The sequence below is a fragment of the Candoia aspera genome, chromosome 7 (genome assembly GCF_035149785.1).
Source record: "Candoia aspera isolate rCanAsp1 chromosome 7, rCanAsp1.hap2, whole genome shotgun sequence".
In the NCBI taxonomy this organism is placed as follows: Eukaryota; Metazoa; Chordata; class Lepidosauria; order Squamata; family Boidae; genus Candoia; species Candoia aspera.
In genome coordinates this window covers 76,336,912-76,352,193 of record NC_086159.1, presented here as the reverse complement: position 1 = coordinate 76,352,193, position 15,282 = coordinate 76,336,912, and the positions used below count along the sequence as shown (strand labels likewise).

General features: G+C 40.3%; 1 long non-coding RNA gene across 1 annotated transcript; it reads right to left on the bottom strand.

Annotated features, from left to right (window-relative positions):
• Positions 1 to 12,141: 12,141 nt before the first annotated feature.
• On the bottom strand, positions 12,142 to 13,086 carry LOC134501358 (uncharacterized). Its single transcript, XR_010068347.1, has 2 exons — positions 12,521 to 13,086; positions 12,142 to 12,426 (listed from the first exon to the last, which is right to left on the bottom strand). It is a non-coding gene; the product is annotated as an uncharacterized LOC134501358 (long non-coding RNA).
• Between the last annotated feature and the right edge of the window lie 2,196 nt (positions 13,087 to 15,282).

Here is a 15,282-nt window from a genome sequence, read left to right as displayed (position 1 = left end):
GTTTTGGATGACAAGTGCTTCTTTTTGTCATACACTTTTTCCATTGAAAGAACACTTTTTTACATGGTTACAATGTGCTGCAGATGGATTAGCAAGAGTTTGGTGGGCCATAGCTGATGAGCTGTATTTATCTGAGACATTCACAGTCTGGGGAGATTTAAATCACATGAATATCAAATTTCAAATCACCAACCTTCAATTACAGTCTCATCTGTAAACATGCTAAGTCAATTCCATTTAAATAGCATTTCCTAAAGATTTTTAGGGGCTGGGGGATCAAAATAGGTGTTTGAAGGTCATTAATTGAAATGGGTTAGAAAGCCTTCACAGGTTCAAGCATGACGCAATCTTTTATTCAAAAGAAAATAAATCTTGTAACTGAGTAATAAAGTATATAAGGGAGACAGTAAGAGCTTTCTAGGCTCAAAATAATGGACAAAAAACCTGGGCATGGAAAGAATAACCCCCGAATGTTTCGTTTTCATTCATTTTTTTTCCACAAACATGTTTTTCATATATTGCGGGACCTCGTTTTGTTATCACTTCTTGACTAATGGAATTTGCATGTCATTTTAGCTGACCTTAAAATTTTAAGCAGTGACCTGTACTTGGTATGAGGATGGGAGCAGCAGGAAACTTCAGGGATGTAGGCTAGACTAGGAATTTGAAAAAAAATCCCATGTCCATATTGTTGCAAAATAATAATAATAATCCAAAAATTCTATGATATATATATTGCTACCAAAACTGAGGATGCTAAATAGCCTTGACTGCTATTGCTAGCTACTAATTCCCCAGAAATGTGTCTGATTCCTTTTTAAAACTGGGACGGCTGTCAATGTTGTGTTAGTGAATTCTATCAATTAACTATGCATTTTCAATTTCTTTAAAACAAACGCCCATGGCAGTGTATGTGATCCTCTTCATCCATGTTCTTTCCATGTAACTGAACAAGCTATTTTTAAAAGTTTAGACTACTAGGTGAAATTCTCCTGGGGAAAATAGTCCTGGACAAAGAGTTCACTATTCCTCAAATACTACAATTCTGTTCAGTTGTTGTTTTGCTGAGGTTGTTTTTTTTTTTTTATAGAGCTCTAACATCTTGGCTATTTTGGCTCCCTAGTTACAGAAACACAATGTGGCCTACATGGAATATATTGCTCTCCAGGAAAGAATTCAGGCAGGGCACAGTTGAGTCTACTCTTTACCTTATCACAGCCAGAGGTTCACTCTGTTGATTTAAGAGAAGGGAAATGATTTATGGAGGCGCTAAATGAATGAGATCGGCAGGTTGGTTTCCTCTATCAAAAATTCTGTAGTGCATCAGAGTTAAGGGCACCATAAGGCACTGCAGTTGGAACAATGTAAGATTCTTGACTTTGCTTTTCACAACATTCTGGTGTATGATAGCCTCCAAACCATAATCAAACAGGAGTAAAATTATTTATATAGTATTTTCTTGAAGGTAACTTTCAACAGTACCTGAATTTCTGTATGAGTCTGCCCATTTCCAAATCTTGTCCCAATACCTAGTCTTCCCCCTCAGAGAGAGATTTTTTCATTGGCACCAGCCTTCCTGTTGCATGGCCCTTCTGTAGAACATTCTCTCCAGGATTCTTCAGTATTATCTTTTAGGCATCAGGCTTCAATATCTTACTTATCAAAGGTTTTGCTGGGGTAGAACTTAGGGTTTTTTTTTAAATTACCTCCTGTAAATTGCTACTTGTGCCTCCCTCCCTCCCTCCCTCCCTCCCTTCCTTCCTTCCTTCCTTCCTTCCTTCCTTCCTTCCTTCCTTCCTTCCTTCCTTCCTTCCTCCCTCCCTCCCTCCCTCCCTCCCTCCCTCCCTCCCTTCCTTCCTTCCTTCCTTCCTTCCTTCCTTCCTCCCTCCCTCCCTCCCTCCCTCCCTCCCTCCCTCCCTTCCTTCCTCCCTCCCTCCCTCCCTCCCTCCCTCCCTCCCTCCCTTCCTTCCTTCCTTCCTTCCTTCCTCCCTCCCTCCCTCCCTCCCTCCCTCCCTCCCTCCCTCCCTCCCTTCCTTCCTTCCTTCCATCCTGTGATGGGTTTGGAGTAGATGCTTGTAAGAAATGTGGACTTCTATGCCAATCTCTTTTCGGCATTTACTGTATATAAATAAAAAGAGGGATCTAAATATTCTACATGAAATAATACACATAATATCAGGCAGAAATAGGAAAGCTGTGGTCCTCCATATGTTGCTAAGCTACAGATTTTAGTCAGCATGCACAATAGTGCACAGTGCTTAGAGTATTTGTGCACCAACCTCTAAAGGGCTGTGTGTTCCCCACTCCTGTTATGAAGAATGACCATCTGATTGTGTATCATCATATATAGGATGAATCAAAGCTGAAAGATACAAAGGCTGGTGTTCCTTAGCACACCATTCAAGCTGTTACCCACTGTAAGATCTACCTTTTGTGATTGCTGAGCACATCTGGAATTTTGAAATCATGTTGTGGACACTCTTGTGATTGTCAGGAAATACGTATTTACCGAAAGACAGAACAACCTGAAATCCCCATTTGTATTTTATGTTGGGTTTTTCTGGGCAAGTATAAACACTTCCACGCAAAACACTGCACTGAAGTCCTCTGTGATAACACATCCAGGGAAAAGAGAGTGCCAAAAGCTGTTCTGGAAATACATTTTTCAATTCATTTATTTTTAATTAAAGTAATGTTTAAGAAATCAAGTGGTGCATGGAGCCTGATGGGTGCCAAGGAAAACGTTTGAGGATGGATTCATGCCCAGAGATACTGGGTTGTGGACTGAGATATTATCCCAGTTACTATTATTGGTTACTTTCACCTTGTAATACTTACTATTTGCATCAGCAGTCCATACTTAATTTAGCTCAATACAATTAATTGCTGGATTCTAGATTCAGCATATTTCCTTTAGCTGTATAACTGTAGTACCAAGAATAGGATGTATTTCTTTCATTAAACACCTGTCCAGAGTAAGCACTTCAAGAAAAGGTAGATATAAAGATACAAAGCTTGATGTGAAGGAGACTCTATCACTGTAAGGCCACTGACTGAGCATGGCACCAGGACTGGTGGCGAGTGTGTGCACATTTACGCCTATATTTGAGTCCAGTCAATAGTTCCCACCTCCCCTTGCTGGTCATTCTCTTCCATTCCCTCAAATTTATCAGGCAAAAGCTAGAAGGTAGTGGTAATAGAAGGACTGTTTAGAACAGTGTTTCTCGACCTTGGCGCCTTCAAGATGTGTGGACTTCAACTCCCAGAATTCCCCAGCCAGCCATGCTGGCTGGGGAATTCTGGGAGTTGAAGTCCACACATCTTGAAGGCGCCAAGGTCGAGAAACACTGCTTTAGAAGAATTCTGCGTTATTTTCCTTATTTTGGAGTAGTGGTAAAACTGCTTTTCAAACTCCTTCCAAATTGGGCTAAAGGTTCTGTATGGCACTCAGCGAAAGAATATCTTTCAATCCAAGGCCAAGAGTAAGATTTCTAATGTGAAGAAAGGATGAATTGCAGCTTCAGTTCCTTTTTCTTTTTTTAAACAAACAATCCTTTCCTAGGGCAGCTTCCATATATTTTTCCCCCCCTCAGGGTATATGAACATTGTTTGAGATGTAATGAATGTATTTTTAGGGTGTGTTCCTGGTTGAACAGCAGATTCACAGATAACGCCCCCCCCAAAGAAAAAAGAACAAATGAGCATGAAAAAATTGTGAGATTGCAGAAATGACTTTGGGGGTATCCAGCCAGGTCCTGGAAGCTTCTTAAAACAGCCAGACTAAAGAGTCAAATCATTTTATATGACCAGAGATTAGTATCAGTTAATGCCTTTCCCCACTTACACTTAGCCATGACCCAAACACATTATGGCAAAATCTTTTGTTTTTCCTTGGCTCCACTGGCAGATTGCTCTGAGACCAGGATTTTCCAGTAAATCTCAGTCCCCCAACTCCAGACGGCTTAATTTGGCTGCTAGGCTCATATCTGACTGAAGTCATCCAGACACACAACATGATGCGGTTAGGTTTGAATCTATATGGCCATCTCAAATGGAGCTACGCTGAAGAGCTGACTTCCCTCTGTCAGTGTGAGGAACACCCTCTCATACCCATGGCATTAGAAACACCTTTTCCCCTTCACAATAGGTTCCTTGCCACGGGCTTCGTGGGCTGGAAGTTGAGCAGTTGTTGGTTGTTAACAGAACTGACATTTCTGCCCTGAGACCCCCTGGTGGTCAGCTTAGCTCTTGTCCTCATGATACTGCCTTCATCTCATTCCTGGGGAGGCCGAGTTGCACTGCTGTAACGTTAGAGTAGTGTTTCCTCCCCTTACTTCAACACCATCCAAAGGCAGCCTCAGGATGGCTCAGATCTATTAGGCCTTGTCACCCATTACTTCAGAGGGAACTCAGTTGACTTCAGTGACTTGAAACTGTGGCAACCGAGGCAGGATTGGGGGACAACCCATCTCATCCCTGTATAATTGTCTGCCAATTGAGAACCCTTCCCCTCAGGATCCTGAGTGCTACAAGGCTGGGAGATGCATTTCCATGCTGGGGCTGTCTCTGGTGCTAAAGTTTAGCAGGCCAACAGCTGTTTCCTTGGAAGATGGAGAGATCGAGTTCAGGAATGGCAGTTTCTCACTCTGCTTTCCTTCCTCATTGTTCAAAACTCCTTAAGGCTTGTGTTCTCTTTTCCGCAGCACGGCTTATTGAGCAACTATGGGCTCTTTGACACTCCTCTCTCACGTTAATTATTTCCCTGTCGTCACATGCAAACCACTCCTTTTAACATGGCCAGTAATGATTACATTGTGCTTCACTAATCATAGGCCTTCCATTATTCCTTGCCGTATTCTTTTACGAAGGAGGGTTAGGGGCAAAGTGGGTGGAATTGGAAGTAGAAGGAGAAACGATAGAAGAAAAGATTTCATCTTGAAGTACAGGGAGTCTTCAGGTTATGACCACACATTTGGCAACTATTCAAAGTTACGACGGTGCTGAACGAGGGGGACTTATGACCGGTCTGCGAAGTTGTGGTCGTTGCAGTGTTGCTGTGATCACGTGATCGCGATTTCTGACATTCCCTGCTGGCTTTCCACAAGCAAAATCAATGGGGACGCTGGCAGGAAGTCAGAGGTTGCTCCTGCTGTTTTGTCTGCCCACCCTCCGTAGAACCTGCCTATGGCACCCCCATGCACCCCACATGCTCCATACTGCCTGCCCACGGAACCCCTGTGGCACCCACACCCCTGCCTGTGCTCCATAGCACCTGCGCACAGCACCACCCGCCTGCAGCTCTCACCCGCAGCTCTCACCTGCCGGCCTGCTTGCCTGGGAGTCCCGCCTCATCCTGCTTAATGACCTGTGTGGTCCTGGGACTGCTGGGATTACCGTTGTTAAGCGGTGCGGTCATGTGATGTCTTGCTTTACAATCGCATCACTTAGTGATGGACATTCTGGTAACCTGAGGACTACCTGTAATGAATGATGAGCTGACCAGTGTATAATGAATTTTCAAAACAATGCAATTATTTTGCTGTTATTGATTCTATTTCAAGTGTATCTCAGTGCTTACAGGGTGTAGTAAGAATTCAAGAGAGGGTCTCTTGATCAATTCTCTTTCACATTCTTGCTTTTCTTTTTAATCTGAACCCAAACTAATTTTTTTCTGTGGCAAATGAGCTGGGAGAGATTTCTTCCTGTCTCTGCCTCCCGATGATCAGAATTTTGCTGAAACCAGGTCTTCAAAACAGACAGAATGCCAGACTTGCTGTTTCAGCTGTGTTGAGCCCCAAAGGCCAGAACAAACATGAACCACGTAGGGAAAGAGGGAAATTGACAGAGGTGTCCGCAGGATGCAAAGTTGTCATCAAAATGACAAAAGCAGTGTTGTGATAGTCAATGCAAACTCCATCCCTTTTGTATGTGCGTGCAATGTTATGATGCATGTACAAAAGGGACAGCTTGTGTCACGATGGCACAACTCTGCTTTTGGCATTTGGGGATGCTTCTGGAAACTGATATGCCTCGTACTTGAATTCCAGCGATCCTGAAGTTTCTGCAGACATGGCCAATTTTTAATCCATTGCAGCAACTGGGACAGTTACAGCTCTGGAAATCCCAGCCTTTTCTATTCCTCCCACCTTCATGTGTGGGAGGCTTTTGCACACAATGCAGAGCTCATCCAGATGTGGCAGGATGTTTCTAAGTCTTGATTGTGCTCTGGATCTGGGAAAGCAATGTTTACAGGCTTCCCTGTGGGGTCCTTTCCAGTAGCAGGCATTGTGTTGTAAAAGAGGGGACTGAATGATTTCTCTTAAACTATTTAAATAATTTTGAGCTTATAAAATGCATTTAGCTCCTTTTCCAGTAACTGCAAAGTTTTCTATGCAATCAGACCCTTTCTAATTATTTGGCACATGCCTGTGGGAGACCACTTCAAATTTTATTGCAGATTTTTTTCAAAGATTTTTATTTGTTTTCCCCAACGTTTATTTCTCTTTTTTCCCCACCTCCCACATGCTAGACGTTCTGGATGTTACATTAGATAGTTGGTCACCTTCTTGCTCTTCCTCCAGTTCAGCACATTCCCATGATCTGAGGGACCCTCACAATTTTTCAACCCTTAATGTTGTTAAGAGAGGTGTCTGCAGGGGGGGGGGGGGTCCAAAATGTCAAGATGGTGACCACAATGGTATTATTGGAGCTTTGTCTGTTTTATGTGTGTTGCACTTTAAATAAAACAGAACGCTTCCACTGCACCATGGTGACCACCATCTTGACTTTTGAGCATACTCTGCAGACACCCTTGGTTGTTACCCTGTTTCCTGCCACTGAACACATCAGTCAGTTTAGAATGCTTTATTTTTAGTTTGTCCATGGTATGGGCAGTCTCTGAAAAATGAATGTGTGTGTGTGCACATTTATGCATATGGGCCATGGTCACATGACTGCATTTTGTGACAAGTTTAAAGAAGTGACCCATAAACGTGCAATGTCTGTCTATAGATTTGAATATGTGCATACAGGTAGTCCTCACTTAATGACCATAATTGGGATTGGAATTTTGGTTGCTAAGCAAAGCGGTCATTAAGTGAATCCAACCTGATTTTATTACTTCTGCAGTGAACCACATGGTCATTAAGTGAATCACACAGTTCCCCATTGATTTTGCTTCCCAGAAGCTGGCCTGGGAAGGTTGAAAATAGCAATCATGTGACCACAGGACACTGCAACTGTCATGAGTAAGGATGGCGAGCAGGGGGCTCCCATCCAGACTGTTAAGCGCATGCGTAGCACTGAGGAATTGGGCAGCCATTCAAAGAGACACAGATCGGGACCGCCTTAACCTTTGGGGTTTATATGTCTGGGTTTTTCCCACGCTTCTTCAGTTTGTTAGGATTCCTGTTATGTACAAGCAATAAAACATTAGAGACCAGTTCCTTGTCTCAGCGTGGTTCCTGGCTGTTAGGACATAAATCCTAACAAACTCCTACTCCCATCAAAAGAGGGAGGAACAAAAAATTAAGGAGAGACATTTGGAAATGTCTTCAGAAAACCAAGAAATGCGGCTCGCCATCCTTACTCATGACAGCAACGGTCATAAATGCGAACTGGTTGCCAAGTGCCCAAACCATGATCACATGACTGTGGGGATGCTATGATGGTCATAAGCATGAGGACTGGTTGTCAGTTTTTTCAGCACAGTCCTAAGTCTGAACCATCACTAAACAAATGGTTGTTAAGCGAGGACTACCTATACTATTTATGTGCAAATGTTTACAAATTCAAAAGAATAAACATTTCTTGTAGCTAGTTAGGAGTCTCTGTTTTTGCTTTTGTCATTTTTAACCCATTCTTCCTTGCAGAACTTTTAGCTCAGAAATATTTTAGGTGTCCTTGGATGCATTGTACATTTGAGATCTCCCCCCAGATTTAATATCCATGTCTGGATATTAATAATATCCAGTCCATTCCAAACCCCTTATCTTTCATTCCTGTAAGTACTTCCTGGTTGATGTAGATGTACATTTTAGAATGTTGCCTTGCTGAAATATTTAACCACTTTTCAGCTTCAATTTCTTCACTAATCCCTCCCTCCCTCCCTGTAGGAATTATCAGGGGTCAACTCAGCATTGTCTCATAAGCATAAGGGGGTCTCTCTAGTAAACACATCTCTATTGTGCTTGTGGGATGTCACATGGGTCACCTGATTTCCACTTACTTCTTCTTCTTGGGCTTGGGGGTTAACAATCTCCATTGCAAGCAGGAGGTGCTGCTGCATGCAGCTCCTCGCCCTACCATCTTGCCTGCATGCAGACTTTCTATTCCACATAGAAAGTGTCTACAAAGAACCAGTGATGATTAAGTGCTTTCTACTATGAATCTACCTGTATCCAGATCTACTGAATAAAAGTAAGCTATCTCTATTTTTCCTCATCTAACTACAGACTGAATTTATTTCTGAACATAATTAAGCTTAATATGCAAGTTCTCTTTTGGTTCATGCTACTACTCTGCAAGACTGCTGTTAGCTGGAATTCTTTTATTTATTAACGCTTAAAAACTTCATCACTTCCTTCCTTCCATCCTTCCTTCTCACAGTATTTCCTGTGCTACTGGCTGCCACACAGTCTCATAGTACAGGCACCCCCTTAGCTTAGTGGTAGGCAATGTGTTCTTTTCTTAAAATGTGTCACTCTTTTTCTCTCTCTCCAAAACTACCTTGCGTGGTTGTGGCCAAACAGTTCAGATCTTGTTTCATCAGTCCAAAGCACCTTGTTCTACAACATTTTAGGCTTTTCTTTTGCATACTTCAGATAATAACTTTTGTGATGAGATTGGAGACAAGGATTCCTTCCAACAGCTCTCCCGTGCAGATTGTTCTTGTATAAGCAATGCTCTACTCCAGCATCAGCTAAACTTTTCAGCAGGTTGTTTGGCAGTGATCTGTGGGTTGTTTTACATTTCGAGGCAGTTCTAGCAGAGATTTTTCTTGGTCTTCTAGCTCTTGCCTTGACTTCAAGAGAGCCATGCAATGTTATTTTTTTAACAAAGTTTCTCACAGTTGAAAGTATTAGCTGAAAGCATTCAGATATTCTGTATAGCCTTTCCTTTCTTTGTAAGAGAGAATTATCCTTGTTTTCAAATGCTTGGAGAGAGGAACAGTTGAAAATAGTTAGAATAATCATAACCGGAGAGATGAGAAAGTTGGCTCAGAATATTTATTCACCTATGGAACTGTCTTCACCTGGCTTATTGTACAGGAGGCCTCTATCTATCGTCTATCATCTTCATTGTACATAAAATTCAGGGAGCGCTAAATCAGCTGGAATGGTGTCCAAACCTGGCATGCTGTTTTCTTATTCTGGATCTGTAAGAACCTGCATAAACAGTAACTGTGCATTCAAATGCAACGATACTCTGATCAAAGAAACTGGGGAAAGAAAAAAATAGGGACATTTTCTCTAACTGTATTTGGGAATTGTTTAGTTCAAGATGATGTCTTCTCCAGTTTGCAGGGATTTATGTAATCACGTCTCTATGATGAACTGGTGTAAATATTGTGAAGAATAAGTATCGGTCTTATTCCAGGCCTCAATCCAAGTTTTATTTTGAAAGTCCAGAAATGGGAAGAGGCTCAAATGATTTTCCCTTCAAACATGTATCTAGCTTTATATATGTTTATATAGTTTATAGTTCAACAAACTTGTGTTTAATTTTGCATGCTGATTGAGAAACAAACCAGTGGCTGTTTCTCAAATCATTATATTTGAATTCCCTCTCCCTGCCAAATATTTGTTTGTTGGTTGGATTTCCTCTGAGTGAAGTTATGACAGTCATGGCATTTGAACAAAGAACAATATTTTGGAGATGGTGGGAATATCTGAAATATAAGAATATTATGAGTATCTAAAGAAAAATGGCTGCCACTGAACACCCACTCCGTGGTCAAATTGTTCCCTGTCACCTTTCTGGATGTTGCTCATTCTCCTCTGGGCAAGCAGGTACATTCCAGACAAAGCCGAAGCCACCCACCTGCCATCTATTTCTGTTGCTCCTAGAAAACAGAATTGTTAAGTGTTCTGGTAAATAAAGATAATGCTGGAACCTAGTGTTCGCTTCACACAATCCCTACCTTCAATTCACTTACTGTATTTAAAACAGGAGAAAATCCTAAAGTCAGGTGGGACAAGGAGCCTGCTGGACATCAGAAGAGATGGTTTCCATGGGCCTTGTCTATCCCCCTCCACTTGTACCTAATCACAGTACAAACATGCTTGGGCAACATCTTTTGCTTCCATATTCCCATGATGTTGCATTCATCTCATTCCCATTCAAGTTGGTTGAAACCACTGTTATTTTTTAAAGATGAGATGACTTGACTGTAGTCAATGTTCCTCTTCAGCACATTTCAGTTTTCTTATGTAAACAAAGGGAACTATTTGCCCAAAGCTCTATTTGTGGTCTCTTGAAACACTTCAGAGGTTGCTTCAGAACTGTAGTTTTAGTATGCCAGAAGAACCATATTATTTTAAGTATTATGTTGTACAGAGGTATCCATAGCTACCAGCAGTGATATCACATTGGCACTGATTATGTTCCCTAGCTGGGTAACAAAATGTCTGTAAGCAAACCACCAAGCTCAGAGAGCACCAAGGACTCCACAGTTCAACCCTGAGCTACAGGTATTCTCTTCTATTGGGATGATACCAAGGAGATGGAATGTGTTTTGCAACCTCACAACATAGGTTTTGCCCTTTCACATTGGCACTGCAACATTGCATTGAAAGTATGGAAGTGCTAGAGTTTGCGTTGTGATATCAGGGTGTCGCTTGTTAGCTGCACAGAACTCATACGTAAAATGAACTGCCATATAAATAAATAGAAAGAAAGATGTTAAGGTTAACGTATTTGTATCAAAGTATATTTGAAGTAGGCATTGCATTACTTTATTACTTTCTGGTTGCTAAATAGAGCTTTCTCAGAGGAAATTGTTTCAGTGGCAGTTTTTCCAGGAAAAGCAAGTCAGGAATGTTTTCATTTCCCTTTGTGAGTAATGGAGATGTATATATTACACTCATAAAAGCAAAATTGTGCATGGTGGTCTAGAGACACTTTGTGTGGTTTACTGCATAGCCTAATGACCGACTTCCATCATAAAAGGATGCAAAAATGGAACACACTCCCTACTTTAGTGTACAAAGCATGGTGTTGGAAGGAATGGATACAGCTTGACCCATTTTCCAGATACATGTCCAGGAAGACCCATTCTATAATACCTTCACCTCAGGATAAATTAGCATTAATAATAGTACTGTAATTCATTGTGTGTTATGGTCTGCCAACACTCGACTCCCATTTATCTTATCACAGTCAGAGGAGGCTGACCCTTCTCCATTACTGACCTGTTCCTTGACTGTAGATAATCATTTTCTAAGCAAGTTGAATGAGAAGACAATTGGGTCTTCTGAATTCCTGGTTATGCACTTCACTGGGACAGAAATGGCAAATTTTATGGCATGAGGTACACCTTGGACTGGAGAGATCTGGATTCAGATCTTTTTTGAAACCCATCAAAAAACCTTGAGTAAGATATTGTCTTTCAGCCCAAACCTCTTCATGGGGAAATCTAAATGCTGCCCTGATCCCCCTGGAGAACAACACACAAAAGTTTCAGCAGACCAGAACTCATTTCAATGATTTACAAGTGATGATTATGATACTGACCCCAAATGCTATCAGTATACATTTCTATGTAAATGTTTGTTTTTCTTTTGCAATATCTTAATAAGATCAGTATACCATGTAATTAAATTCTCATAAAGCATTCATTATGGCAGTTTCTTACTAGCAATTACCAGGAAATATGAAATCTTCCTGTATTGTTCTTAATGCAGGTGCATATAAAAAATTAAGCCATGCCCCATAAAACAGCAGTAGCATTTGGTATAGATGATTGAATCATCAGTCTCTTCAATTTAGTTTTCTGAATAATTTTACTGATGAGACTTATTGGCTATCTTCCGATTAAATTACATTTTAAATTGTGCTTCTGATTTATCTTTCTTGTGGCGATTGGTTTTGAGTGCCCCCTTTGTAATGGAAAAACAGGACATAAACCCAATAAATATTAAGTTAAATAGGTAAAGCTTTTTATTTACAGTGGATGCTGCTTATTCATGGATGCAAAACTGCCTTGAAATTCTGTTTGATTTACAGAGTGATATATAGCACTATAAAATGACATTGTTTGTCCTTCTCTTTAATGACCGAGTAATAAATGGGTCCAATAGACATTCCTCTTAAACTAATATAGTAGAACCACTTCTTGACACCCAAAGTTACGATAAATTCCAATGCTTGAAGTAGGATGCTGTTAAAGAGAGGCGATTCCTTTCAACCATCTGCAAAGTATTCAATCTATGTAAATGAAACATGCGTTGTAATTTTTACCATGTCCAGCAACACTTTACACTTTCCTCGGAAAGCTTGATTGATTGTTTGATTGTCTCACCCTTGGATCATGAATGAGGGAAACATTCTTAATGGACTTCCCTTGGCTTACATCCATGTATTGATCTATTTTTGGAATGCCTGTTTCTTGGCACTGAGAATTATTCGTGATGTCCAGAACTTGCAGTAAATTTCTGCTACAATGAAAAAAAAAGTTAGGTTATTATAACTGCAGTGATGAATCATATCAGTGGGCAATGCATGTGATCTTGACTTGGAAGGATTTTGCTATACTCCTGAGCATTCCTGGTTACTATACTTATTGCTACTTTATCTCACTCATGCACACCAGGGAGCCCATGTTTTCTATTGTAATCATAGATAATTGCATGAGGCATGAAAAATTAAATCAGGTTTTATAATGAGACCGTAGCAGCAGATGCTTTTAAATTGAAGATACAGTCAACTCTTTCATCCAGATTGCCAGTTTTTTGCACCAAGGAAGGTGAGAAAGAATTCTAGTGAAAACACTCGGTGGGATGCTAAGCTTTGAAGGGCCATCAGAAACATACATCTACAGTTCCATAGAGGCTCGATTATTTCGTCTATCAGCTAAGAAAATGAAAAATGCACACAAATACAAACACAAATATTTACTTGTATCACGTGTTAGCTCAGACATTTTATCCAAAAGATAATTGGTCTTATGAAGACAATATTCCAATTTCATACCACATTTTAATGAAGGTTCCCTACTTGATTCTGAACCACCTCAGATCTTCCCTTTCTATTCTGAGCCAGGGAATATCTGAAAAGGTTATAATAAATGAGCCTTTGCTCTCATTGTAAGTTATGTTTACTTACATTTATATAAATATGTACTTTGTTGTACCTACATTGTTGAAGGAGCATTCTGCCTTATATGTTTCAAAAGCCTAGAACAGAATAACTGAAATGTGTGCCATAAACAATTGAAGGGTTTAGTATGATTAAATTAAAGATGATTAAGTAGAGCTCATTAAGCACAGAGCTTTCTTGGCTCAATGCAATGTGGTCAAAATTCCTTTATATTTTGACAATATAAAGAAGAAAAACAAGTAATAGTGTTAAAAAATTAGGGACATTAAAATGATGCTTTACACAGATTTCATCCCATACATCAGGGTTCCTCAACCTTGGCAACTCTAAGCTGTGCGGACTTCAACTCCCAGTTGGCTGGGGAATTCTGGGAGTTGAAGTCCACACAGCTTAGAGTTGCCAAGGTTGAGGAACCCTGCCATACATGAACCACTTATAAATCTGGGAGATGTTCTGGATTCTACTTCCCACAAAAGGGAGTGGGGGCAGGAGCCCAGAGGCAGGCATCTTCAGTGGTTGCCCCATCATAGAGGTCTGGGCAACTCTCGCCCTTCTAATTTTTTGGAAGATGGACTTCCGGGGAAGCAATGGCAGACTGAAGACGACTCTGCTGAAAGAGCGAAGCTAACAACTGTGGTGCAATGAGCAGCCACTGAACGGATTGTCTCCTTGGAATTCCTCTCTGGAGCGAGGAGAGGACCTGGGATTGCCCACAAGCACTCCATGAAGTGGCTCCCCATGAGGATACCTTAAGACAGCGGTCTCCGGCAGGTTTTAGACTCTGGGAGCCGAGGGAAAGCCATCTTTGCCCAAGCTGTGGTTCAGAGCCTTCAAAAAAAACACTGGGTTCACATACTTCCTTTCGAAATCACTTCTGGAAATTACTTGTTAATGGCTTTTTGGATATTAAGAACCTTCAGAAAAGCAAGTTTAATTACATGAGGTGAGTTTCCTTTTATCTTTGACAAAAGAAGTTTCATGCACGTTTAAGGACTTTAAAAAATTCTGTTTTGTTCTTTAAGAAACAGCAAAAGTGTGATTAGAACTTTTTGGAAAGTTATAAACAGATTAAAAGGGCCAGAGAGACTTGAAATAAGATTTTGAAATTTATTATAAGAATCCATGCTGTGGGTTGTTTAAAATTATATATATATACACACACACACACACACATATATATGTATGTATGTACACACACACACTCATATATATATGTACACACAAACACACACACACACACAAAGATTTTGAAACTTACTAAGAAACCTTCCCATGGGAAAATGTTGATTAAAAGAAAACATGGTAAGAGAGGACTTTGAAGGTCGGACACTAGAGAGAACCAGAAAGAACTAAAGATTGCAATTAAAGGAGAAGAGATCCATTAATACAGAATGGAGCAAAAATATCTGACTTTGGAAGAATTCAAGGATATTTAGGAATGATGCACTCAGAAATTACTCTTAAGATTGTCTGCTATTATAAAAATAGATTTAGAAGAGGAACAGATTTTACTGGACAAAACAGAGACTTAGGCTGATTCAAATGTGGATCTGAAAGTGGATTTAAAAATGTCAGCCAGAGGAATGATATGGAAAAAGACGTTACACTGGATTTACAAATGAAACTGGCTGATGTCTTAATAATTAAAAGGGACATACAAATAACAAATCAGAAAAGTGACTTGGATAACTTTCTTATCTTGGATTTACAAAACAGATGTGTTATACTTATGAAGGAGTTTCTAAGAAGAGGCAAAGAGAAAATGATAAGAAATCAACTTTTGGGACACTATTTAAAGGGGTTAAAGATCAAGATGCTTAAAAGCAAAGTGAAGGAATATAAAATTGGCTTATTTGATCAAGGTTAAAATATATATGTTGCTGTTTCTGGTAGCTCTTAATGGACCTTTTTTATTATTACAACCTAATTGCGAGGCTTTAAATTTTTGTTTATAGATAAAGAGAT